This window comes from Pan troglodytes, chromosome Y (genome assembly GCF_028858775.2).
Source record: "Pan troglodytes isolate AG18354 chromosome Y, NHGRI_mPanTro3-v2.0_pri, whole genome shotgun sequence".
Classification (NCBI taxonomy): domain Eukaryota; kingdom Metazoa; phylum Chordata; class Mammalia; order Primates; family Hominidae; genus Pan; species Pan troglodytes.
This window is the reverse complement of record NC_072422.2, coordinates 9,170,913-9,196,273: the sequence shown is the minus strand read 5'-3', so window position 1 is coordinate 9,196,273 and position 25,361 is coordinate 9,170,913. Positions and strand designations below refer to the sequence as shown.

General features: G+C 37.7%; 1 pseudogene; it reads right to left on the bottom strand.

The window, feature by feature from the left end:
- Positions 1 to 20,382: 20,382 nt before the first annotated feature.
- On the bottom strand, positions 20,383 to 20,863 carry LOC100612720 (testis-specific XK-related protein, Y-linked-like; annotated as a pseudogene).
- Positions 20,864 to 25,361: the final 4,498 nt, after the last annotated feature.

Below are 25,361 nucleotides of genomic sequence, written 5' to 3'. Positions count from 1 at the left end.
AGACTACCTGGAAAAACGGAGCACTCCTGCCCAAATACTGCACTTTACCCAAGGTCTTAGCATCCATCTAGCAGACAAAGTAATTCTCTCCCATGCCTAGCTTGGTGGGTCCCATGCCTGGCTTGGTGGGTCCCATGCCCACAGAGCCTTGCTCACTGCTAGCGCAGCAGTCTGAGATCAAGCTCTGATGTGGCAGCCTGGCTGGTAGAAGGGTGTTCACAATTGCTAAGTCTTGAGCAGGTAAACAAAGCACCCAGGAAGCTAAAACTGGGTGGAGCCCACCACAGCTCAACAAGGCCTACTGCCTGTAGACTACACCTCTGTGGGCAGGGCACAGTTGAACAAAAGGCAGCAGACAACTTTGGCAGACTTAAATGTCCCTGTCTGACAGCTCTGAAGAGAGCAGTGGTTCTCCTAGCATGCCATTTGAAGTCTGAGAATGGACAGGCTGCCTCCTCTCATCTGTCCCTGACCCCTGTGTAACCTATCTGGGAGACAGCTCCCAGTAGGGGCTGACAGACACCTCATATAGGCAGCTGCCCCTCTGGGATGACGCTTCCAGAGGAAGGATCAGGCAGCAATATTTGCTGTTCTGCAATATTTGCTGTTCTGCATCCTCTGCTGGTGACACCCAGGCAAACACAATCTGCAGTGGACTACACCAAATTCCAAAAGTCCTGCAGCTGAGGGACCTAAGTGTTAGGAGGAAAACTGACAAATAGAAAGGAAGAGCATCAACATAAGCAAAAAGTTCATCTACACCAAAACTCCATCTGTAGGTCAACAACATCAAAGACACAAGGTAGATAAAACCACAAAGATGGGGAGAAGCTACAGCAGAAAAGCTGAAAGTTCTAAAAATTGAGTGCTTCTTCTGCAATGGATCACAATTCCTCACAAGCAATGCAAAAAAACTGGACAGAGAATGAATCTGATGAGCTGACAGAAGTAGGCTTCAGGAGGTTGGTAATAACAAACCTATTTGAGCTAAAGTTTCATGTTCCAATCTATCACAAGGAAGCTAAAAACCTTGGAAAAAGATGAGATGAATGGCTAACTAGAATAAATAGTGTAGAGAGGATTTTAAATGACCTGACGGAGCTGAAAACTGTGGCACAAGAACTTCGTCATGCATGCACAAGCTTCAGTAGCTGATTCAATCAAGTGGAAGAAAGGGTATCAGTGATTGAAGATCTCATTAATAAAATAAACTGAGAAGACAAGGTTAGAGAAAAAAGAGTAAAAGGAAACAAAGCCTCTGAGAAATATGGGACTAAGTGAAAAGACCAAATCTAAGTTTAATTGGTGTATCTGAAATTGATGGAAAGAATGGAACCAACTTAGAAAACACGCTTCAGGATATTATCCAGGAGAACTTCCCCAACCTAACAAGGCAGGCCAACATTCAAATTCAGGAAATACAGAGAATGCCACAAAGATACTCCTCGAGAAAAGCAACCACAAGACATACAATTGTCAGGTTCACCAAGGTTGACATGATGGAAAAAGTGTTAAGGTCAGACAGAGAGAAAGGTTGAGTTACCCACAAAGGAAAGCCCATCAGACTAACAGTGGATCTCTTGCCAGAAAGCCTACAAGCCAGAAGAGAGTGGGGGCGAATATTCAACATTCTTAAAGAAAAGAATTTTCAGCACAGAATTTCATATCCAGCCAAACTAAGCTTTATAAGTGAAGCAGAAATAAAATCCTTTAAAAATAAGGAAATGCTGAGAGATTCTGTCACCACCAGGCCTGCCTTACAAGAGTTCCTGAAGGAAACACTAAACATGGAAAAAAACAACCAGTATCAGCAACTGCAAAAGCAAATTTTAAAGACCATCGATGCTATCAAGAGACTGTATCAATTAACAGGCAAACTACCCAGCCAACGTCATAAAGACAGGACCAAATTTACACATAACAATATTAACCTTAAGTGTAAAGGGGCTACATGCCCCAGTTCAAAGACACAGATGGGTAAATTGGATAAAGAGTCAAGATCCATCAGTGTGCTGTATTCAGGAGACCCATCTCACATGCAAAGATGCACATAAGCTCACAATAAATGAATGGAAGAAGATATACCAAGCAAATGGAAAGCAGAAAAAAAATAAGTAGGAGTTGCAATCCTAGCCCCTGATAAAACAGACTTTTAACGAACAAAGATCAAAACGGACAAAGAAGGCCATTACCTAATGATAAAAGGATCAATTCATGAAGAAGAGGTAAGAATTCTAAATACATATTCACCCAATACAGAACCCAGATTCAGAAAGTAAGTCCTTAGAGACCTACAAAGAGACTTAGACACCCACACAATAATAATGGGAGACTTTAACACCCCACAGTCAATGTTGTCTCATTAATCAACCGATCAATGAGACAGAAGGTTAACAAGGATATCCAGCACTTAAACTCAGCTCTGTAACAAACTGGCCTAATGGACACCTACAGAAGTCTCCACCCTAAATCAAGAGCATATACATTCTTCTCAGCACCACATCACACTTATTCTAAAATTGACCACATAACCTGAAGTAAAGCACTCCTCAGCAATTGTAAAAGAACAGAAATCACAACAAAGTGTCTCTCAGACCACAGTGTAATCAAATTAGAACTCAGCATTAAGAAACTCACTCAAAACTGCACAACTACAGGGGAACTTAACAACTTGCTCCTGAATGATTGCTGGGTAAATAACAAAATGAAGGCAGATATACAGACATTCCTTGAAACCAATGAGAACAAAGACACAACATGCCAGAATCTCTGAAACTCATTTAAAGCAGTGGGCAGAGGGAAATATATAGCAGTAAATGTCACAAAAGATAGCAGGAAAGATATAAAATTGACAACCTAACACCACAACTAAAAGAAATAGAGAAGCAAGAGCAAACAAATTCGAAAGGTAGCAGAAGGCAAGAAATAACTAAGATCAGAGCAGAGCAGAATGGAAAGAGACAGAGACACAAAATCCCTTCAAAAAATCAATGAATCCAGGAACTGGGTTTTTTTTTTTTTTTTTGAAAAGATCAACAAAATTGAAAGACCCCTAGCAAGGCTAATAAAGAAGCAAAGAGAGAAGAATAAAATAGAAGCTATAAAAAATGATAAAGGGGATATCACTGTCGATCCCACGGAAGTACAAACTACCCTCAGAGAATACTATAAACACCTCTAACAAAATAAACTAGAAAATCTAGAAGAAATGGATAAATTCCTGGACACATACACCCTTCAAAAACTAAACCAGGAAGAAGTTGAATCTCTGAATAGACTAGCAACAGCCTCTGAAATTGAGTAAATAATTAATAGCTTACCAACCAAAAAAAAGCCCAGGACCAGGTGGATTCACACCCAAATTCTACCAGAGGTACAAAGAGGGACTGGTACCATTCCTTCTGAAACTATTCCAATCAATAAAAAAAAGAGAGAATCCTCCCCAACTCATTTTATGAGGACAACTTCATCCTGATACCAAGGCCTGGCAGAGACACACACGCAAAAAGAGAATTTTAGACCAATAGCCCAGATAAACATCCATGCGAACATCCTCAATAAAATACTGGCAAACTGAATCCATCAGCACAACAAAAAGCTTATCTACCACTATCACATCAGCTTCATCCCTGTGATGCAAATGTGGTTCAATTTATGTAAATCAATATACCTAATCCATCATATAAACTGAACCAATGACAAAAATCACATGATTATCTCAATAGATGCAGGAAAGGCCTTTGACAAAATTCAACAGCCCTTCATGCTAAAAACTCTCAATAAACTAGGTATTGATGGAACATATCTCAAAATAATAAAAGCTACTGACAAACCCACAGACAATATCCGACAGAGTGGACAAATACTGGAGGCATTCCTTTGGAAAACAGGCACAAGACAAGGATGCCCTCTCTCACCATTCCTATTCAACATAGTGTTGGAAGTTCTGTCCAGGGCAATCAGGCAAGAGAAAGAAATAAAGGGTATTCAATAAGGAAAAGAGGAAGTCAAATTGTCCCTGTTTTCGGATAACATGATTGTATATTGAGAAAACCCATTGTCTCAGCCCAAAATCTACTTAAGCTGATAAGCAACTTCAGCAAAGTCTCAGGATACAAAATCGGTGTGCAAAAATCACAAACACTCCTATACACCATTAACGGGCAAACAGAGAGCCAAATCACAAGTGAACTCCCATTCACAAGTGCTTCAAAGAGTACAAAATACCTAGGAATCCAGCTTACAAGGAATGTGAAGGACCTCTTCAGGAAAAACTACAAAACACTGCTCAACGAAATAAAAAAGGACAGAAACAAACGGAAGGATATTCTATGATAATGAGTATGAAGAATGAATACCTTGAAAATGGCCATAGTGTCCAAAGTAATTTATACAAGCAATGCCATTCCCATCAAACCACCAGTGACTTTCTTCAGAGATTTGGGGGAAAAAAATGTACAGTTCATATGGAGCCCCCAAAGAGGCCATATTGCTAAGATAATCCTAAGAAGAAGAAGAAGAAAAAAGCTGGAGGCATCATGCTACCTGACTTCAAACTATACTACAAGCCTGCAGTAAACAAAACAGTATGGTACTTGTACCAAAAGAGATGTATTGACCAATGGAACAGAAAAGAGGCCTCTGAAATAACACCACACATCTGCAATCATCTTATCTCTGATGAATCTGACAAAAAGAAGAAATGGGGAATTGACTCCCTATGTTGTAAATGGTGCTGGGAAAAGGGGCTGGCCATTTTTAGAAAGCTGAAACTGGATCTCTTCCTTACACCTTACATAAAAGCTAATTCAATATGAATTAAAGACTTAAATGTTAAATATAAAACCGTAAAAACCCTAGAAGAAAACCTAGACAATACCATTCAGGACATAGGCATGGGCAAGTACTTCATGACTAAAACACCAAAATTAATGGCAACAGAGGCCAAAATAGACAAATAAGATCTAATTAAACTAAAGAACTTCTGAATGGCAAAAGAAACTACCATCAGAGTGAACAGGCAATGTACAGAATGGGAGAAAATTTTTGCAATCTACCCATCTTACAAATGGCTAATATCAGAATCTACAAAGAACACAAACAAATTTTCATTAAAAAAAAAAAAACACCTCATCAAAAGGAGGGCAAAGGATATGAACAGACACTTCTCAAAAGAAGACATTTATGCAGCCAACAGACACATGAAGAAATGCTCATCATCACTGGTCATCAGGGAAATGCAAATCAAAACCAAAATGAGATATCATCTCAAGCCACTTGGAATAGCAATCATTAAAAAGTCAGGAAACGACAGATGCTGGTGTGGATGTGGAGAAATAGGAATGCTTTTACACTGTTTGGGGGAGTGTAAATTAGTTCAACCATTGTGGAAGACAGTGTGATAATTCTGCAAGGATTTAAAATTAGAATTACCATTTGACCCAGCAATCCCATTACTGAGTATATACCCAAAGGGTTATAAATCATGCTGCTATAAAGATACATGCACACGTATGTTTATTATCACACTATTCACCATAGCAAAGACTTGAAACCAACCAAATTGTCCATCAGTGATAGACTGGATTAAGAAAATATGGCACATATAAACCGTGGAATACTATGCAGCCATAAAAAGGACAAGTTATTAATGGTATTATAATTAATATCTTGAATTAATAATAATATAGTGTGAATTATAACAACTGAGCATTGACATTACACAAAAATCATTTTCCCATACTGTTTTCCCCAACTTTCTATTTTTTTGTCAAAAATAGTTCGTTATGCAACATTTGCTAACAACCCAGATGTGTAATTATTGTTTTATTTTTTTGTCATTTCTTTATTTTATTATTGTATTGTATTTTAATTCATTGAGACAGGGTTTCAGTCACACAGGCTAAACATGGTTCACTACAGCCTCGAGCTCCTGGGGTCAAGGGACCCTTCCAACTCAGTGCCCTATGTTCTGGGGACAGAAGTCCATGCCACCACAGCTGGCTAATTTTGTTTATTTTCTCAAAAGACGGTCACATTTTGTTGCCCTGGCTGGTCTCAAACTCCCAGACTCAAGGAAATCTCCCTACTTTGTTGGGATTACAGTTGTGAGATACTTTTAAATCCAGAAGAAAAATAAAGTCACAGAAAATCCAAATACAATAATATTGGCTTTTCTATTTCATGACGTAATTATTTTATTGATGTTCTTATTTCTTTATTTGCACATGAGGTACCATTTTTCTTTCATTCCTTGCTTGTTTTCATCATGTTTTGTAAGGCTGATCTAGTAGTAATGTAATCTCTTTAATTATGTTTGCTTGGAAATGCCTTATTTGCTCATAAAGTTAAATTTTTGTTTGGCCAGATATTGAGTTTATGATTGACTTTATCTTCTTATTCCAGCACTTTAAAGATCTCATCACAGTGACTTCTTTCCACTATAATTTTTAATGAGAAATTGGCTGTTAATGTTATGAAGGATAACTTGCATATGATGAGTTACTTCTGTCTTGATTCTTTTAAAGTTCTCTATTTATTTGTCCTCTGTCAATTTCAATGCATGTGTTTCAGTGTGGATATCTTGGAGTTTATTCTCCCTGGAGTATTGTGTTCTTTAGAGATACTTGGATCAGTAGATTTGCATCTATCGACACTTTTGGGAAGTTTCAGCCACTATTCATTTAAATATTCTTTTTTTCCCCATCTCACCTATTCCAGTGGGACTCCCATTATGAATATGTTGATATTCTTGATGGTGTCCCATGGAAACCTTAGTTTTGATCATTATTCTTGTTTCTCTTCTTGTTCCTTACACTGAACAATATCAAACAATCCATCTTCAAGTTGCCTTATTAGGTTTCTACATGCTCACACATGCTATTCAGTCTTTCTAGTTACAGATTATTGATTTCATTTTTCAAAATAATTCATACATTTTTATTGATATTTTCAATTTTGAATCACTGTTCTCCTGGGTTCCCTTAGGTCTTTGAGAACACTAAAACGAAGTGAATTGAAATATTTCCCTGGTTAGTACCATGACTGAGTTTCCTGAAATAGTTTCTTTTAATTATGTTTTCTTTGAGTGTGCCCTTTTTTTTTTCTTTGAGCGCCTTTTATTTTATTGTTGAACACGGAACACTTTGGATATTATTCAGCATATTTGGATAACAAAATATTGACCTCCATAATTGTTTACTTGGTGGGTTGTTTACTTGTTTAGCAACCCTTTAAAGCTATTTTTGTAGTCTGTATTCTTAGTCATGTATGGCCACTTAACCTGTGTTCTGTCACCCTTTTGGTCATCTACTCCTCTCGACATATTTTAAAAGAAAAAAAGAGGAAAATAAAGAAAATAAAATAAAAACCACCCAGACTTCGCATATGGACTCTGTGAGGAACTCTAGTGTTTAGCCCAAAGTCAGGGAAAACAAAAAGCTTTGGGGTCTTCTCCGTGCATGCATCCAGAAATGGACATACTTATATTCTTCTAAATATACAATAGGAGTCTGGGTGTGGTGGTTCATATCTGTAATCCCACCAATTTGGAAGACTTAGGAGAACAAATTACTTGAGCCCAGAAGTGCGAGACCAGCCTAGACAACATGGCAATATATTTTCTATAAAAAAATAAAAAAAATAAGCTGGTTGTGGTAACACATGCCTGTAGTGTGAGACGCTGAGGTGGAAGGATAGGTGGAGTCCAGGGAGGTGAGATGCTCAGGAGGCTGAGGTCGGAAGATCAATTTGAACCCAAGGAGGTTGAGGCTTCAGTGGGCCATAATCATGCCACAGGACTCCAATGTGGGCCACAAGGCAAGCTCTGTCTCTATTTACAACCCAATCCAAAATGAAAAACAACAAACTGTGAGAGTTTTTCCAAGCTGATTTTGCTCATCAGTTTTCTTCCTCAGCCTCTTCCTTCCAGGCATTTTGTTTGTGTACTGCTTGACCTGACTCTTATTCCTTGCTACAGGTAGCTCTGACTAGTGTATTCCCTTTCCACAAATGTCCCCTGAGAGTCACTTTCTGCCCCCAAGAAAAATCTGAGGTGCGCTAAAGGAAAGCCTCTGAGCTAATAATCTCCAAGGGAACCTCAGACATTTTAAATCACACAACCCACATTCTGTCTTGCCCAAACTTAGAGGTCAGGTCTTTCTTCATTAAACACTCCCCTGATTACTTAGTTAGATTCCAGAGCTCCGAAAATCAAGTCTGAGGTTTTTTTCTATTCCTTATATCTCTTCACTTTTAACCTAATGAACTTTAATGACAGCATAAAATAGAAAGTTGATTAAATTCACCTTGCTTTTTAAAGTTCAGAGAGATGTTTTTGAGATGAGTTTCACTCTCTCACCCAGGCTAGACTGCAGTGGCGAGATCTCAGCTCCCTGGAACCTCTGCCTTCTGGGTTCAAGGGATCCTTTTGCCTCAGCCTCCTGAGTAGCTGGGATTACAGCCATGCACCCCCATGCCTGGCTAATGCTCTTAGTTTTAGCAGAGAGGGTGTTTCACCCTGTTGGCCAGGCTAGTGACAAACTCTTGACCTCAAGTCATCCAGCTGCCTCAGCCTTCCAAAGTGCTGGGATTACAGGCATGAGCCATCATGTCCAGAGTGTTTTGTAAGATTTTATTTGAGGCTGCTTCCATCATTATCATGAGACGCATTATGTCTTTCATATAATAAGAAATACTTGAAAGATGGCTGAATAGGAACAGCTCTGGTCTACGGCTCCCAGCGTGAGCGACACAGAAGACAGGTGATTTCTGCATTTCCTTCTGAGGCACCGGGTTCATCTCACTAGGGAGTGCCAGACAGTGGGTGCAGGACAGTGGGTGCAGCACACTGTGTGTGAACCAAAGCAGGGTGAGGCATTGCCTCACTCAGGAAGCCCAAGAGGCCAGGGAGTTCCCTTTCCTAGTCAAAGAAAGGGGTGACAGATGGCACCTGGAAAATCGGGTCACTCCCATCCCACTACCGCGCTTTTCCAATGGGTTTAAAAAACAGTGCACCAGGAGATTATATCCCACACATGGCTCAGAAGGTCCTACGCCCATGGAGTCTCGCTGATTGCTAGCACAGCGGTCTGAGATCAAACTGCAAGTCGGCAGAGAGGCTGGAGGAGGGACGCCCGCCATTTCCCAGGCTAGCTTAGGTAAACAAAGCAGCCCAGAAGCTCGAACTGGGTGGAGCTCACCACAGCTAAAGGAGGCCTGCCTGCCTCTGTAGGCTCCACCTCTGGGGGCAGGGCACAGACAAACAAAAAGACAGCAGTAACCTCTGCAGACTTATATGTCCCTGTCTGACAGATTTGAAGAGAGCAGTGATTCTCCCAGCATGCAGCTGGAGATCTGAGAACCGGCAGACTGCCTCCTCAAGTGGGTCCCTGACCCCTGACCCCCAAGCAGCCTAACTGGGAGGCACCCCCCAGCAGGGGCACACTGACACCTCACACGGGCGGGTACACCAACAGACCTGCAGCTGAGGGTCCTGTCTGTTAGAAGGAAAACTAACAAACAGAAAAGACATCCACACCAAAAACCCATCTGTACATCACCATCATCAAAGACCAAAAGTAGACAAAACCACAAAGATGGGGAAAAAACAGCAGAAAAACTGGAAACTCTAAAAAGCAGAGCACCTCTCCTCCTCCAAAGGAATGCAGCTCCTCAATAGCAATGGAATAAAGCTGGACGGAGAATGACTTTGACAAGTTGAGAGAAGAAGGCTTCAGATGATCAAACTACTCTGAGCTACAGGGGGAAATTCAAACCAAAGCCAAAGGAGTTGAAAACTTTGAAAAAAATTTAGATGAATGTATAACTAGAATAACCAATACACAGAAGTGCTTAAAGGAGTTGATGGAGCTGAAAGCCAAGGCTTGAGAACTACGTGAAGAATGCAGAAGGCTCAGGAGCTGATGCAATCAACTGGAAGAAAGGGTATCAGTGATGGAAGATGAAATGAATGAAATGAAGTGAGAAGGGAAGTTTAAATAAAAAAGAATAAAAAGAAACAAACAAAGCCTCCAAGAAACATGGGACTATGTGAAAAGACCAAATCTACGTCTGATTGGTGTACCTGAAAGTGATGGGGAGAATGGAACCAAGCTGGAAAACACTCTGCAGGATATTATCCAGGAGTACTTCCCCAATCTAGAAAGTCAGGCCAACATTCAGATTCAGTAAATACAGAGAATGCCACAAAGATACTCCTCGAGAAGAGCAACTCCAAGACACGTAATTGTCAGATTCACCAAAGTTGAAATGAAGGAAAAAATGTTAAGGGCAGGCAGAGAGAAGGGTCAGATTACCCACAAAGGGAAGCCCATTAGACCAACAGCGGATCTCTCAGCAGAAACTCTACAAGACAGAAGAGAGTGGGGGCCAATATTCAACATTCTTAAAGAAAAGAATTTTCAACCCAGAATTTCATATTCAGCCAAATTAAGCTTCATAAGTGATGGAGAAATAAAATCCTTTACAGACAAGCAAATGCTGAGAGATTTTGTCACCACCAGGCCTGCCCTAAAAGAGCTCTTGAAGGAAGCACTAAACATGGAAAGGAACAACCGGTACCAGCCACTGCAAAATCATGCCAAATTGTAAAGACCATTGAGGCTAGGAAGAAACTGCATCAACTAATGAGCAACATAACCAGCTCACATCATAATGACAGGATCAAATTCACACATAATGATATTAACTTTAAATGTAAATAGACTAAATGCTCCAATAAAAATACACAGACTGGCAAATCGGATAAAGAGTGACGACCCATCAGTGTGCTGTATTCAGGAAACCCATCTCACATGCAGAGACACACACAGCCTCAAAATAAAAGGATGGAGGAAGATCTAACAAGCCAATGGAAAACAAAAAAAGGCAGGGGTTGCAATCCTAGTCTCTGATAAAACAGACTTTAAACCAACAAAGATCAAAAGAGACAAAGAAGGCCATTACATAATGGTAAAGGGATCAATTCAACAAGAAGAGCTAACTATCCTAAATATATATGCACCCAATACACGAGCACCCAGATTCATAAAGCACGTCCTGAGTGACCTACAAACAGACTTAGACTCCCACACAATAATAATGGGAGACTTTAACACCCCACTGTCAACATTAGACAGATCAACGAGAGAGAAGGTTAACAAGGATACCCAGGAATTGAACTCAGCTCTGCACCAAGCAGACCTAATAGACATCTGCAGAACTCTCCACCCCAAATCAACAGAATCTACATTTTTTTTCAGGACCACACCACACCTATTCCAAAATTGACCACATAGTTGGAAGTAAAGCTCTCCTCAGCAAATGTAAAAGATCAGAAATTATAACAAACTGTCCCTCAGACCACAGTGCAATCAAACTAGTACTCAGGATTAAGAAACTCACTGAAAACAGCTCAACTATATGGAAACTGAACAATCTGTTCCTGAATGACTACTGGGTACATAACAAAATGAAGGCAGAAATAAAGATGTTCTCTGAAACCAACGAGAACAAAGACACAACATACCAGAGTCTCGGGGACACATTCAAAGCAGTGTGTAGAGGGAAATTTATAGCACTAAATGCCCACAAGAGAAAGCAGGAAAGACCCAAAATTGACACCCTAACATCACAATGAAAAGAACTAGAAAAGCAAGAGCAAACACATTCAAAAGCTAGCAGAAGGCAAGAAATAACTAAAATCAGAGCAGAACTGAAGGAAATAGCGACACAAAAAACCCTTCAAAAATTAATGAATCCAGGAGCTGGTTTTCTGAAAGGATCAACAAAATTGATAGACTGCTAGCAAGACTAATAAAGAAGAAGAGAGAGAAGAATCAAATAGATGCAATAAAAAATGATAAAGGGGATATCACCACCAATCCCACAGAAATACAAACTACCACCAGAGAATACCACAAACACCTCTATGCAAATAAACTAGAAAATCTAGAAGAAATGGATAAATTCCTCGACACATACACCCTCCCAGGACTAAACCAGGAAGAAGTTGACTCTCTGAATAGACCAATAACAGGCTCTGAAATTGTGGCAATAATCAATAGCTTACCAACCAAAAAGAGTGCAGGACCAGATGGATTCACAGCCAAATTCTACCAGAGGTACAAGGAAGAACTGGTACCATTCCTTCTGAAACTGTTCCAATCAATAGAAAAAGAGGGAATCCTCCCTAACTCATTTTATGAGGCCAGCATCATCCTGATACCAAAGCCAGGCAGAGACACAACCAAAAAAGAGAATTTTAGGCCAATATCCTTGATCAACATTGATGCAAAAATCCTCAATAAAATACTGGCAAACTGAATCCAGCAGCACATCAAAAAGCTTATCCACCATGATCAAGTGGGCTTCATCCCTGGGATGCAAGGCTGGTTCAATGTATGCAAATCAATAAATATAATCCAGCATATAAACAGAACCAAAGACAAAAACCACATGATTATCTCAATAGATGCAGGAAATGCCTTTGACAGAATTCAACAAAGCTTCATGCTAAAAACTCTCAATAAATTAGGTATTGATGGGACGTATCTCAAAATAATAAGAGCTATCTATGACAAACCCACAGCCAATAACATACTGAATGGGCAAAAACTGGAAGCATTCCCTTTGAAAACTGGCACAAGACAGGGATGCTCTCTCTCACCACTCATATTCAACATAGTGTTGGAAGTTCTGGCCAGGGCAATTAGGCAGGAGAAGGAAATAAATGGTATTCAATTAGGAAAAGAGGAAGTCAAATTGTCCCTGTTTGCCGATGATATGATTGTATATCTAGAAAACCCCATTGCCTCAGCCCAAAATCTCCTTAAGCTGATAAGCAACTTCAGCAAAGTCTCAGGATACAAAATCAATGTACAAAAATCACAAGCATTCCTATACACCAATAACAGACAAACAGAGAGCCAAATCATGAGTGAACTCCCATTCACGATGGCTTCAAAGAGAATAAAATACCTAGGAATCCAACTTACAAGGGTTGTGAAGGACCTTTTCAAGGAGAACTACAAACTACTGCTCAATGAAATAAAAGGGGATACAAACAAATGGAAGAACATTCCATGCTCATGGGTTGGAAGAATCAATATCCTGAAAATGGCCATACTGCCCAAGGTAATTTATAGATTGAATGCTATCCCCATCTAACTACCAATGACTTTCTTCACAGAATTGGAACAAAATACTTTAAAGTACATATGGAACCAAAAAAGAGCTCGCATCGCCAAGTCAATCCTAAGCCAAAAGAACAAAGCTGGAGGTATCACGCTACCTGACTTCAAACTATACTACAAGGCTACAGTAACCAAAACAGCATGGTGCTGCTACCAAAACAGAGATATAGATCAATGGAACAGAAAAGAGCCCTCAGAAATAACGCCACATATCTACAACAATGTGATCTTTGACAAACCTGAGAAAAACAAGCAATGGGGAAAGGATTCCCTATTTAATAAATGGTGCTGGGAAAACTGGCTAGTCATATGCAGGAAACTGAAACTGTATGTCTTCCTTACACCTTATACAAAAATTAATTCAAGATGGATTAAAGACTTAAATGTTAGACCTAAAACCATAAAAACCCTAGAAGAAAACCTAGGCAATACTATTCAGGACACAGGCATGGGCAAGGACTTCATGTCTAAAACACCAAAAGCAATGACAACAAAAGCCAAAATTGACAAAAGAGATCTAATTAAACTCAAGAGCTTCTGCACAGCAAAAGAAACTGCCATCAGAGTGAACAGGCAACCTACAAAATGGGAGAAAATGTTCACAACCTACTCATCTGACAAAGGGCTAATATCCAGAATCTAAAATGAACTCAAACAAATTTACAAGAAAAAAAAACAACCCCATCAAAAAGTGGGCGAAGGACATGAACAGACACTTCTCAAAAGAAGACATTTAGGTAGCCAAAAAACACATGAAAAAATGCTCATCATCACTGACCTTCAGAGAAATGCAAATCAAAACCACAGTGAGATACCATCTCACACCAGTTAGAATGGCGATCATTAAAAAGTCAGGAAACAACAGGTGCTGGAGAGGATGTGGAGAAACAGGAACACTTTTACTCTGTCAGTGGGACTGTAAAGTAGGTCAACCATTGTGGAAGTCAGTGTGGCGATTCCTCAGGGATCTAGAACTAGAAATACCATTTGACCCAGCCATCCCATTACTGGGTATATACCCAAAGGACTATAAATCATTCTGCTATAAAGACACATGCACACGTATGTTTATTGTGGCACTATTCACAATAGCAAAGACTTGGAACCAACACAAATATCCAACAATGATAGACTGGATTAAGAAATTGTGGCACATATACACCATGTAATACTATGCAGCCATAAAAAATGATGAGTTCATGTCCTTTGTAGGGACATGGATGAAATTGGAAATCATCATTCTCAGTAAACTATCACAAGGACAAAAACCAAACACTGCATATTCTCACTCATAGGTGGGAATTGAACAACAAGAACACATGGACACAGGAAGGGGAAAATCATACTCTGGGGACTGTTGTGGAGTAGGGGAAGAGGGAGGGATAGCATTAGGAGATATACCTAATGCTAAATGACAAGTTAATGGGTGCAGCGCACAAGCATGGCACATGTATACATATGTAACTAACCTGCACATTGTGCACATGTACCCTAAAACTTAAAAGTATAATAATAAAATAAAATAAAATAAATAGTTAAGAAATATAGATTTTTAAATAACTTTTAAGTGAAATAACTTTATTATTTTCCAAATTAAGATTTCAGTTAATTCATTTCACCACAGCATGGTAGTTGTTACAAATAATTAAGTTCCATCTAGGGCCAATTTAATTTCACAGTCTCTAACTAAAGTATTTGAGTGTAAAAATTAACTCTATAAGTAGACTACGTAATGAACAGCTCATATATTATTCTCACTTTAGTGGTGTTTTGTATAACTAAATGTAGCAGTGATACTTTAGGACATTATCATATTGATCCTGTAGAGTCATACCCTCCAAAGAAGACAGAATTATACTGTGTAGTTGTAGGCATATCACTAGGGAATTCAAAACACACTCCTCAGATTTCATTGGGAAATGAAAAGTGACTGTTCTGTAAATATGACCCTAACCAATAAGGAGATGGCTTGTATCTTCTATGATAAGAACAACGATAATGAATTACTTGAGATTTTCCCACGTTTGTTTCTTATATTGAGTTTTAAAGAATGAAAAATCTAAATAATATTTGTTATAATAAATCTAAGTAACAAAAACATTTAAACAAATTTTTAATATTAAACATTATATTTAGCTATATGAATTAAATGGTCACTGTACATTTCTTTATTCATATAACCTCAACAGACTCTCAAGTGTAGGGAAGAATATGCCACTTTCACACCTCTAAATGTCTTACAGCTAGTATGGATAGAAATGGAAGGAGTGAGTTAAAAAAATAACAAGCTCCTCTGCAACACAACTAAAATCTTGTTTCATAAATAATCTATAGACTTAGTATTCAAAAATTTAATGCTGAAATTACAAAGTTGTGTTATTTATTATAATATTAAACACTTATAGAGAGGTTATGATATCTCAGACTTTTAGCTTAAAATTGTGGTATAATAGGAAATAACACTGAAATGGCTCCTCTCTCATAAAGTAACAGTTAATGGTAAAGCAGAAAGGAAGAATAAAAAGAAAAAGAAAAGCGATTTGTTTTATTCATTGAAAGGAAGAATAATTCTAGAACCCTCAGTGAAAAATAAATTGAATATAGTAACACAGAAGGAGGAAGTAGATTAAGATGTTGATACTACAATTTAGGGAGCAATGAATGATGACCTCCAGTAGAATGTATAAACAGCAACAAGAAAAACACATTTGTAAGTGTTTTTTGTAAGTGGATTTATATTTATTTATCCATTTGTAAGTGGATAATAAAAAAAGTTATTATAGGTAAAATGTGAAAGAGATGAGGGAAAATAATGTATTTGGAATATTTTTATGTTATATAGATGATGTATTTTGGGACAAAAATGATGGAAGGGAGAGGTAAGTAGAAAGTGTAAGGAAGTTCAGGGGAAGCTTTCAATTTAGCTGTCTTAATCTTGGAACGCTCGTAAGAAAAAAAATCACAATGTATAGGAATTTGGAGGTCATATCACTACAGGTTTAAAACCTTACAGGCTTTTGTATCAAAACATCAATAAAAAGCCAGGTGTGGTGGTGTGCATCTGTAGTCTCAGCTACTGAGGAGATCAAAGCAGGAAAATTATTTGAGCCCAGGAATTTGAGGTTGTAGTCAGTCCAGGTCTCACTACTGCACTCCAGGCTGGGTGGCAGAACAGTTTCCTAAAAAAAGAAAATGAAAAAAAAAAAAAAAAAAAAAAAGAAAGAAAGAAAAAGGGAAGGGAAAAGGGAAAGGAAAAAGGGAAAGAGAAAGAGGTATTCTGTGTAGTTAGATTAGTGGTCTAATGAATAGACATCTATGAGATAAAATGAAACCAAAGGCACTGACAATTAAATAGAGAAATCAGAGGAAAGTTGAGTCATGTAATCAAAAGCAAAATAGTATTTCAGGAATGAGGGTGTGAATCAGTTTTACAGATACACATGACGGTTTGAGTAATATGCAACAGATAAGTGAAATATGGTATTTAGTGAGAAGTATAAGATATGATTCTAAAAAACAGGGTAAATGCCTGAAGAAAGGAGGGCTAAGAGAAATAAAATTAAACCTTGTCAGGGCCAACTCTTTCCATGAGTCTTGCTATCACAGAAAATAAATACATGAGTTGACAGTGGCATATCTAAGGCTAAGACAAGCAGCATGTAGATCTTGTAAAGAAAATGATCAAGCCGGATGTAGTGTTTCATACCTGTAATTCCAGCATTTTGGGAGGCTGAGAGGGTAGATCACTTGAGGTCAGTTCAAGACCAGCCTTGGCAAAATGGTGAAACCCTGTCACAATTAAAAATTCTAAAATTGGCCAAGCATGGTTGTGCATGCCTGTAATATCGGATACTCAGCAAGCTGAGGCAGGAGAATCACCTGAATCCGGGAGGCCCAGGTTGCAGTGAGCCGAAATTGTGATGGAGACTCTGTCTGAAAAAAATTAAACTAAAATATAATAAAAAGAAAAGATCCTGCAGGTAGAGCGAAGAAGTAATGGTACAAGGAGACAACAAATAACAAGTAAATCAGTGTTTTAAGAAGCTGTGAAATCCAAAGCAAAGGTGAAGAGGGTCATAGCTAGGGGCAGAAAAAAAATTCGCAAATCTACACGAGCTTTATTTTTGGTGGTGATTTCTCATAAGAAAGAAACAGAAAAGAAAGTGTGACAAGAAAGTTGTCACCATTGCTTTGGTAGAAAAAAAAGGAGAAAAAAGAAGAACAAAATAATGTAAATTATATACTATTAAGCTTTAATGTTCTTCATCCATTCCCATGGTGTTTGTTTCCCCAAGAAATAACAGAAGCCAAATAGTCAAAATAGAAGAAAACATTTGCATATATTACTGTCTATATATATTAAGCCAAGTTTACTTTAATTTTAATTCATTTTAAAAAAATTTTATTTTAAATTAACAATTGTAAATATTTATGGGATGCAAAGTGATTTTATAATGCATGTATATATTGCAAAAGAATTAAATTGGGCTAGTTACCCTATCCATCACCTCACATACTTATAATTTCTCTCTTGTGGTAAGAATACATAAATTCTGCTTTTTAAACAATCTGTTTTTTTGATATAGTTTTGCTCTTGTTCCCCAGATTTGAGTGCAGTGGTGCAACCTCAGCTCATTTCAACTGCCACCTCCTGAGTTGAAGTTATTCTTTTGCCTCAGCCACTCGAGTAGCTGGGATGACATGCACATGCCACCAAACCTGGCTAATTTTTATATTTTCAGTAGAGACAGTGTTTCATCACTTTGGCCAGGCTGGTCTCAAACTCCTGACCACTAGTGATCCTCCCACCATGTCTACCCAAAGTGCTGGGATTTCAGACTTGGGCCACCATGCCTGCCCTTTTTTTTTTAATTAAGCAATTTTGAAGTTGGCATTCATTAACTGTGGTCACCATTCTGTGCAACGGATCACCAGAACTTCTTCCTATCTCACTGAAATTTGTTACCCTTTGATGAACACATCCCATTTCTCTATCCACTGCCATCTCCACCCCACACTCCAATCTCTGACTACATTTTGTGTATTTGTATAAAGAGTCAGGGCCTTGTTGCATTGCCCAGGCTGGAGTACATTGACACAGCTATGGCTCACTGTGGCCCAAACTTCTGACCTCAAGTGATCCAACCACCTCATCCTCCCAACGTGCTGAAGTTACAGGCATGAGCCACCACAGCTGGCATATTCACAGTTTGAATGAGTTCAACTTTTTTAGATTTTACATATAATTGTGATCATTCTTTACTAGTCTTTCTGTGCCTCTCTTAGTACACTGAGCATAGTATCTTCCAATTCCATTCATTTGGTGACAAATGTATAATAAAACTTCCTCCTTTTTTAAGGCTGTATAGTATATCTCATTGTGTATATGTGCCACACTTTTTCTGTTGATCTGTTGATGAGCACTTGGGTTGTTACCATATCTTGGCTATTATGAATAACGCTGAGATGAATATAGGACTGCAGATATCTTTCTGACATGCTAATTTTATATCCCTTGAGTACACATTCTGAAGTAGAGTAGTTGGATCATGTGTTAATTCTATTTTTAATTTAATTTTATTTTTGAAACCTCAACGCTATGGCCCCAAAAGCACAGAATACAAAAGCACAACAAAAAACAATTGAATCACGTTATATCAAACTAAAATGTTTCTGCACAGCAAAGGGAAAAGGAAAACAAATAGTAGAGTGAAGAGACAACCCAAACACTTGCAGAAAATATCTGCAAACCATATATATGATAAAGGGTGAATAACAAATACATACAAGGAACTCAAGCAATTTAACAACAACAACAACAACAACAACAACAAAACTAAGCCTATTAAATATGGTCAAAGACCTAAATTTATATTTCACTAAAGAAGACATATAACTAGCCAACAACTCTATATTTAATATTGATTGATTGTTCGATGGATTGATTGATTGTTTGATGGATTGATGGATGGATTGATTTCATTTCTATTCTCACTCTGTCATCCAGCCTGGAGTGCAGTGGTGTGATCTTAGCTCGCTGAGTCTTCTACCCACTGGTTTCCAGCAATTCTGCCTCAGCCTCCCTAGTAGCTGGGATTAAAAATGTACGCTACTTTGCCCAGCTAATTTCTGAACAACTGTATACTTAAAGATGCTCAACACCACCAATCATCAGGGAAATGCAAATTAAAATCAACAATGAGCTCTCCTCTTACACATGTTGGAATGCCTATTATTATCAAGATGAAAGATGACAAGTGTTTTTGAGAATGTAGAGCACAGAGAATTCTTGTGCACTATTGGTAGGAATGTAAATTTGTATTTTAAATTATTAACCTGAGTATTTCCTCTTAATAGAACAGGTTTTGTCCTTTAAGATGTATTAATATGAGTTGCTTTCTGTTAGTCAAGGTTTAATGAGAAAGACTTTCGATATCTTAAATTAATATAAGTAGGATTGTACTCAAAAGACTTCTGTTTCAGGCTCTTCTTAAGTACAGAATGAAATCTGCGGTAAGTACTCTTTCTGAAAAGAAAATGTTCTCTGATAATATATGTGCTAGATTACAAACACTTGTTAAATTAAAAACATAGGTACCAAAAATATACTAGGTGAAAAATTCATTATGGTTATTTTTTCTGCTCAGTTTTTGGACAGAGATGGATTTTTTATTTTGTTTTGTTTAATAAGTTGTACAATTATATTTAAGAAAACAAAAATTACTTATGCATAGTCACAGGAGAAAGATCAATCTTATTGGAAGCTACTTCCAAGGTTTTGCTGTTTATAATTTTTATGAGTATCTTTGTAATGTCATATTCAGCCTCTTTACTCTTTGTTCTGTGAAAGTATATATGGATAGTTTATGGATATTGCATACGTTTTTTTATTGAAAATATCCAACCCTTCTCCATGAGTGATATTAATTCCTCAGCTGCTTATTTTTATTCTTTTAATTGAGTTTTCTCCAGATGTTTACACAATATCACAGTGCTTCTGAATGATTTTCAGTATGTCCTCACAAAAATTTGCTTGACCACCTTGGGTGCAAATACTGACAGAAGAGGAGCATAAAGCCAATGGCTAATAGTTAGGTTATGATGATCTACATGGCAATTAATGAGTCACAAGACTTCAGTGAAATTTTCCCTCCAAAGAACATAAATATCAATATTATTATCACATTTTCTAAAAACTAGAAGCTGTAGTGTAGGATTCTATGGCCCACCTCAGTCTCTTGTCAATTACTTCCTCATTTGAGAGCTGCAGTTTCAGTGCTGACCAGCCGGAGAAGTTGATAGCAGCATACAGTAGCATGATTAAGGTAAGCATCCGTATGTACCCACCATGCTGGAATTATTTTCTGTGTTGTTATGAAGATGAGCTCCACTTTTCCAAAACTCCAGCCATGGTGCCAACAATAATACAAAATATATGATTAATAGTAATGGTAGGCTCCTCTGTTTCAGAGATGCAGGAAAAAATTCCAGAGTCACTACACGTGAGATAATCACCAAGGAACACTGTATCATGACAGATGAATTTTATCGCTTGTAGCTTAATGTCAGCAAAGTCGTTGCTGGTATGGATGGCCAGTGTATTGCAGTGAATGGCCGCATACACAAGTGGTAAGAGGAAACATGTCATCAGCAATGCTACTAAAGATAAACAAGAAAATGTTAGAGAATAATTTTCATTAGTAATGACCACTTTCTCTTTTAAAGTTTCCATGTTAAGGTATATTCCTCCCAACCCGCATCCTTCAGAAAATAATTTACTTAAAAAAAGAAAAAAATTGTTAATTTTACATTATCAGGGATTTAGTAAATATATGCATGCAAAACCTATATTACACATGGGAAAAACAAATAATAAGTAATTACATACATACCCATGTTTGTAAATGTATATACACATCCCCCCAATAAAAAAAAAATAACTGGAATACATGCAATTGGATAGAGACATTCATATCTGATACTATAAGGTGTGAAAGCACATAGAAAGAAGTCTCAATTAAGAAAAAGCAAAATTACCTGATTAGATTTTGAAAAGGTAGTTACCTTTTCATAGAAAGCTCGAGTGTAAAGAGGAAATTACAATGCAAAGTGGAGGCAAATATAATGTAAACTGTGTTTTAGACTATGGTGATAAAGGGAAATAGAAATAAGCTGTGCAGTTAAAGTAAATCCTGGAAGTGGAGCTGACAGATTTTTCTGAGTGACAAAATACAAGGTATCAGAGAAGCAGAAAAATTAAACATTTTAGAAATTAGGTGGTATGAGTGTGCATGTTTTTGTTTGTGTGTATTCATGTAATTTTATCAGAAAGTTTTTAATAAGCAAATTAATTTAATTTTGACATTGTTCTCCCAATAATTAGACTAATATGCAAAAGGAACAAAGTCAAAATTATGAAGTAGTTGAATAATCAGTTTAAACAATTTTGTACTACCTTCAGTTGAGAGAGTAAAATTTCATTTCCCATAAACAGGTGGGTTAAAAAATACACTCTTCATACACAATGAAATGAAGCCAGAAAACAAAAAGAGGCCATATAGTCATTACTCATCTAAAGTAATTATTCATTTTCTAACACCATTTAGAAAATGAATATCAAGAGTTCATTTATTCCTTCAGGAATACCCAGAGAGAAACTAAAGCAATAACATGCTTAATTGCATTTATCAGAAATAAGACTGAATAAAAATAAATGACCTAAAAATTAAATTTTAGAAAGTAAATTTTAGCTGGGTGTAGTAACTCATACCCTTAATCCTAGCACTTTAGGAAGCTGAGGTGAATAGATCACTTGAGCCCAACAAAAACAAAACCCAAAAAATATTAGCCAGGCATAGCTGCACATGCCTGTAGTCTCTACTACTCAGTAGGTGGAGGTTGGAGGATTCCTTGGGCAAAGGAAGTAGGCATAGGACCTTTTTGCCTTGGGACTTTGATTTGCCTGTCCCCTGACCCCAGCACTTTGGGAGGCTGATACCCAGGGGTAATCTTGCAGACCAACCGCAGCAACAGACTAGAAACTATGACCTCAGCCGAATGGACTTGAGTTCCAGTCAATATTCCTGCTGATTGACTACTGTAACCTCAGGCCCCGAATAAGGAGCAGAGGGCAGACCATGGAAGCTACAGGCCTTGAGTGCACCAAGTGCTCAACTGTGTGCTACAGGTACAACCTGGCACTGAGTCAGCTTTGTGTATAAATTAATCCAGCCATGAAAATCTGCTCATTAGTGTTTCCCCCAGTGCTACCAGGGCTGAAGTTATCATAGGCTTAAAGACCTTAATTTCCTTCTTCTCCTTGCCCTGAATCTCCCGACAGGATTACTGTGGGAGAAAGCATCCAAACAAAGCCAAACCATGAACACTGAATTAGGCACCTACATCACTGCGCAGATTTCCATGCATAGTCACAAGGATTAGGATCAATGAGAAAAACATGACATCAAGTGGTCAAAGTAAGGTGCCAGTGGTGACTGACCCAAAAGAGATGTGCATGGACACATGGCCCGAAAAGGAATTTAAAATAGTTATTTTATGACAATGCGGTGGACTTCAGCAAAACACAAAGAATTCCGAAATTTATCAGAGAAACTCACCCGAGAGACTAAAATAATGGGAGGAAAAAACAAACAGAAATCTTGAAGAATAAAACACAACAAAATAAAAAATGCAATTGACAGCACTTACAACAGAAGTGGTCAAGCAGCAAAACTCAGACAGGTCAATTGAAAATATACAGTTAGAGGAGAAAACATAAATAAGATTCATGAGATTAATGAGATAATATCCAAAGAGCAAAGGTATTAGACACTGGCATTTAAGAACTTGGTAGAGCTGGGCATGATGGCTCATGCCTATATCTCCAGCACTTTGGGAGGCCAAGGTGGGTGGATCGTATGTTGTCAGGAGCTTGACAGCAGCCTGGACAACATGGTGAAAACATTTTTCTATTAAAATACAAAAATTAGTCGAGTATATTGGTGGACACCTGTAATCCCAGCTACTCATGAGGCTGAGTCAGGAGAATCACTGCAACCCAGGGTGTCGAGGTTGCAGTAAGCCACAATCACACCATTGTACTCCAACCTGAGAGACAAGAGCAAACCTCCATCTCAAAAAAGAAAAGAAAAGAAAAGAAAAGTACAAAAAAAAGAGTAGAAAGCCTATTTAGAGAAATAATAACAGAAACCTTTCTAAACTTAAATAAAATATAAATATTCTGCTACAGGAATATCGAAGACTTCCAATCACATTGAATTTCAATAAAAATATCCCCATAGCTTAATGTAATCTTAATGTAATCAAACCACCAAATATCGAAGACAAAAAGAAGATACAGAATTAAGGAGGAGAAAAATAAAAGAAAATATTATACCAGGAATACACCTATATAAGTAATATAAGCATATATATAATTCAAATATTAATAGATCAAAAGGAAGAAAAAAGTGCAAGATAATACTGGAAAACTTCAGCACCTTACTTTCAGCAATGAATAGATAATGCAGACATAATTCAATAAGTAAACATTGGACTAAAATGCCCTGTAGGACAAATGCTAAAAACAGGTACTGAACTATCCATCCAAGAGCTATGGAATAAACATTCTTCTCCACTGCATATATGGAACATCTTCCAGGGTATATCATACATTAGGCAAAAATCACTTCTTAACGAATTGGAAATGATCAAAGTCATATCAAGTATCTCTTCTGAAATCACTAATTCTTAAGTACATCAAAATTAAATAATATACTCCTGAAAAGCCAATGAGTCAATGAAGACATTAAAGACAAAACACCGTATTTCTTGAGACAAAAATAGAAACACAACACACCAAAACCTAAGGGATACAACCAAAGCAGTTTTCAGAGTGAAGTTATGGCAATAAATGCTTTCAACTAAAAGAAGATACCAAAAACACAACCTGATGTTTCGATCAAGGAATTAGAAAAACAAAAAGCTAAACTCAAAAGTACAAAAAAAGCCCCTAATAAAGAAAATCAGAGTCAAAAAAGAGATACCATAACTCATACCAAGAAACAAATTAATGGTAAGAAATCAAATCAGCAGTAAAAAGTCACCTATTAAAGATAAACCCATTACTTGATATATTCACTACTGCATTCTTCTTACCACAAAAAAGAAACTACTGCAACTTTTAAAAAATGTAGTCAAAACAAAACAAAAAAACAATTAAACAACCAAAAAAGAAGATATGGGAACTGTTCCAACTCATTTCATTGGGATGGCATTATTCTGATTACAAAAGCAGACAAGGATACAAGAAAAAAGGAGAAAACTATGGGCCAATATAATGTAAAAATCCTCAACAAAATACTGGGAAACTGACTTATAATGCACATTTAGAAAATCATTCACCAGGAGAAGAAGGCACTGCATTTAATGTTACCATGGGTTATAAATACTCACCTCTGGGCTTCAGACATGGACCCGGTTGTATCCGTCTAGAAACTGAAGTCTGGGCTGCTTGTCTTCCAGAGAGATCAACTACAGAGGAACGGGGACATTTGGTCTTTGGCCTCTCCTTTCTCCTTTAAAACAAATGAAAGGAGGAGTAATGGGAGATACCCCATACTTTCAATATAAACCTGCAGGAAAACCATGCCTAAAATATTTGGAAGGCCCATCTAAAACTTTAATCTGGGAAGACTGTGTTAACTCACATGCAGTAATATTTAAAAATGACTCATACAGTTTAGTAACAGACTGGGCCCCAAAGGACTATTTAAAAAACAATTGCTCCACTGGTGGAAAGGAATGCCAGGAGGCTACTTATTTTATTTCTTATCTGGAGAAGGAGAACCATCACTCTACTTTGCATAGGAGATTCAGCTCATTCTTTCCCTTAAAATGGGAAGATAAAGGCATTAACCCCCACCAAGGCCTTGCATGATACTCCACATTCTGAGCCCAGAACACCCAGAATTTTGGAAATTGGCTATTGCCATGTCTGGACTGTGAGTATGGGAAGGGGAAATGATTCTGCTGTTGTCCCCACTACCATCCCACTCTCTCAGTATCAACGCAGATCCAGACATTCTGCTTTACTTACCTCCAACCTGACTGTTCCCAAACAGAGTTGTGTTAAGTCTCCTTACATGCTGTTAGTGAGAAATATCAAAA